The following is a 4,164-nucleotide window of genomic DNA, read 5'->3' as shown; positions in this document are numbered from 1 at the left end:
GCACGTGCATCAACAAAGTAGTGCCAAGCGTGCGCCTGTGTCATAAGTAAAGGGCCGGCTGGCTTGACCGTTAAGGGTGCTGTAACCCCCGAAAGTACACTCCAGTCCAAACCAAAAAAAAAATAATTTTCTGTGTTTGTGAATTGTGTGCGCAGTAGCCGCACGTGCATCAACAAAGTAGTGCCAAGCGTGCGCCTGTGTCATAAGTAAAGGGCCGGCTGGCTTGACCGTTAAGGGTGCTGTAACCCCCGAAAGTACACTCCAGTCCAAACCTAAAAAAAAATTATTTTCTGTGTTTGTGAATTGTGTGCGCAGTAGCCGCACGTGCATCAACAAAGTAGTGCCAAGCGTGCGCCTGTGTCATAAGTAAAGGGCCGGCTGGCTTGACCGTTAAAGGGTGCTGTAACCCCCGAAAGTACACTCCAGTCCAAACCAAAAAAAAATTATTTTCTGTGTTTGTGAATTGTGTGCGCAGTAGCCGCACGTGCATCAACAAAGTAGTGCCAAGCGTGCGCCTGTGTCATAAGTAAAGGGCCAGCTGGCTTGACCGTTAAGGGTGCTGTAACCCCCGAAAGTACACTCCAGTCCAAACCTAAAAAAAAATTATTTTCTGTGTTTGTGAATTGTGTGCGCAGTAGCCGCACGTGCATCAACAAAGTAGTGCCAAGAGTGCCCCTGTGTCATAAGTAAAGGGCCGGCTGGCTTGACCGTTAAAGGGTGCTGTAACCCCCGAAAGTACACTCCAGTCCAAACCAAAAAAAAATTATTTTCTGTGTTTGTGAATTGTGTGCGCAGTAGCCGCACGTGCATCAACAAAGTAGTGCCAAGCGTGCGCCTGTGTCATAAGTAAAGGGCCGGCTGGCTTGACCGTTAAAGGGTGCTGTAACCCCTGAAAGTACACTCCAGTCCAAACCAAAAAAAAATTATTTTCTGTGTTTGTGAATTGTGTGCGCAGTAGCCGCACGTGCATCAACAAAGTAGTGCCAAGCGTGCGCCTGTGTCATAAGTAAAGGGCCGGCTGGCTTGACCGTTAAGGGTGCTGTAACCCCCGAAAGTACACTCCAGTCCAAACCTAAAAAAAAATTATTTTTTGTGTTTGTGAATTGTGTGCGCAGTAGCCGCACGTGCATCAACAAAGTAGTGCCAAGCGTGCGCCTGTGTCATAAGTAAAGGGCCGGCTGGCTTGACCGTTAAAGGGTGCTGTAACCCCCGAAAGTACACTCCAGTCCAAACCAAAAAAAAATTATTTTCTGTGTTTGTGAATTGTGTGCGCAGTAGCCGCACGTGCATCAACAAAGTAGTGCCAAGCGTGCGCCTGTGTCATAAGTAAAGGGCCGGCTGGCTTGACCGTTAAAGGGTGCTGTAACCCCCAAAGTACACTCCAGTCCAAACCAAAAAAAAATTATTTTCTGTGTTTGTGAATTGTGTGCGCAGTAGCCGCACGTGCATCAACAAAGTAGTGCCAAGAGTGCGCCTGTGTCATAAGTAAAGGGCCGGCTGGCTTGACCGTTAAAGGGTGCTGTAACCCACAAAGTACACTCCAGTCCGAACCAAAAAAATTTTTATTTTCTGTGTTTAGCCGCACGTATATATCAAATCGATATAACATAAATGGAGGACCAAACTTTCTCCGATAAAAATAAAATAGAGAAAGATCAAGAACCACTTCCTCCTAGTGCTGAAGCTGCTGCCACTAGTCATGACATAGACGATAACATGCCATCAACGTCGTCTGCCAAGGCCGATGCCCAATGTCATAGTAGAGGGCACATACAATCCCAAATGGCAAAGTTCAGGAAAATGACCTTGAAAAAGACATTTAAATCAGCTGAAGAGAAACGTAAACTTGCCAATATGCCATTTACGACACGGAGTGGCAAGGAACGGCTAAGGTCGATCCCTAGTATGTTCATGACTAGTGGTTCAGCTTCACATGACGATGGAAGCACTCCTCCCACTAAAAAAATCAAAAGAGTTAAGCTGGCAAAAGCACAGCGAAGAACTGTGCTTTCTAAGAAGATATCACAAATCCCCAAAGAGAGTCCAAGTGTGGTGGTGGTTGCGATGCCTGACCTTCCCAGCACTGGACGGGAAGAGGTGGCTCTTTCCACCATTTGCACGCCCCCTGCAAGTGCTGAAAGGAGCACCCACAGTCCACTTGCTGATATGCAAATTGAAGATGTCACTGTTGAAGTACAACAGGATGAGGATACTGGTGTAGCTGGCGCTGAGGAGGAAGTTGGCGAGGAGGATTCTGATGGTGATGTGGTTTGTTTAAATCAGGCTCCGGGGGAGACAGTTGTTGTCCGTGGGATGAAAAAGCCCATCACGGTCATGCCTGGGCAGAAGACCAAACATTCCACCTCTTTGGTCTGGCAATATTTCTATCCAAATCCGGACAACAACTGTCTTGCCATATGTACCATATGTAAAGGTGAAATAAGTAGGGGTAGGGACGTCAACCACCTAGGAACATCCTCCCTTATACGGCACCTGCAGCGCGTTCATAAAAAGTTACTGTCAAGTTCAGAAACTTTGGCTCAGACCGTAAGCAGTCCAGGGACACCTAAATCCCGTTGTCCTGTTGTATCCAAGCGCCTGCAAACCACACCGTCAACTCCCTCCTCGTCAATTTCCTCCTTAGTCAGGATCGGAAGTAGTCCTGCAGGCCATATCACTGGCATGACTGACTCTCCTATCCGGGATTCCTCCGGAGGATCCTGCATTGCTACGCCTACTGCTGCCGCTGCTGCTGTTGCTGCTGCTGCTGGGAGTCGTTCATCATCCCAGAGAGGAAGTAGGAACACCACTACTTTTACTAAACAATTGACCCTCCAACAGTCCTTAGCGAGGAGGATGAAGTACGACAGCAGTCATCCTGAAGCAAAACGTATAACTGAGGCCTTGACTGCTATGTTGGTGTTAGACGTGCGTCCGGTATCCGCCATTAGTGCAGTGGGATTTAGACAATTGATGGAGGTAGTGTGTCCCCGGTTCCAAATCCCGTCTAGATTCCACTTCACTAGGCAGGCGATACCGAGACTGTACAGAAACGTCAGAAAAAGTGTCCTCAGTGTCCTGAAAAATGCCGTTGTACACAATGTCCACTTAACCACGGACATGTGGACAAGTGGAACAGGGCAGACTAAGGACTATATGACTGTGACAGCCCACTGGGTAGATGTATCACCTTACGCAGCAACAGCAGCAGCGTCACCAGTAGCAGCATCTCAGACACGCCAGCTCGTTACAAGGCAGGCTACGCTGTGTATCACCGGTTTCAGTAAGAGGCACACCGCCGACAACCTCTTAGAGAAACTGAGGGAAATCATCGCCCAGTGGCTTACCCCACTTAGACTCTCCTGGGGATTTGTGATATCTGACAACGCCACCAATATTGTGCGGGCATTACATCTGGGCAAATTCCAGCACGTCCCATGTTTTGCTCACACAATAAACTTGGTGGTGCAGAATTTTCTGAAAAGCGACAGGGGCGTGCAGGAGACGCTTTGGGTGGCCCGAAAAATTTCTGGCCACTTTCGCCATTCAGCGACTGCGTGCCGAAGACTGGAGCGCCAGCAAACACTCTTGAACCTGCCCCGCCATCACCTGAAGCAAGAGGTTGTGACGCGGTGGAACTCAACCCTCTATATGCTTCAGAGGATGGAGGAGCAGCAAAAGGCCATACAAGCCTATACATCCACCTATGACATAGGCAAAGGAGGGGGTATGCACCTGACTCAAGCGCAGTGGAGAATGATTTCCGTGTTGTGCAAGGTTCTTCAGCCCTTCGAACTTGCCACACGTGAAGTCAGTTCAGACACTGCCAGCTTGAGTCAGGTCATTCCCCTCATCAGGCTTTTGCAGAAGCAGCTGGAGAAAGTGAAGGAGGAGCTAAGACGGAGCGATTCCGCTCGGCATGTGGGACTTGTGGATGAAGCCCTTCATTCGCTTTGCCAGGATTCCAGGGTGGTCAATCTGTTGAAATCAGACCACTACATTTTGGCCACCGTGCTCGATCCTAGGTTTAAAGCCTATGTGGTGTCTCTCTTTCCGGCCGACACAAGCCTGCAGAGGTGCAAAGACCTGCTGGTGAACACACTGTCAGCTGAAGCGGAACGTGACACGTCAACGGCTCCTTCTTCATTTTCTCCCGCAACTGGG

This window comes from Taudactylus pleione, unplaced genomic scaffold (assembly GCF_031769625.1).
Source record: "Taudactylus pleione unplaced genomic scaffold, aTauple2 ptg000303l, whole genome shotgun sequence".
NCBI classification, from domain to species: Eukaryota; Metazoa; Chordata; class Amphibia; order Anura; family Myobatrachidae; genus Taudactylus; species Taudactylus pleione.
Note: the sequence above shows the minus strand (reverse complement) of the source record.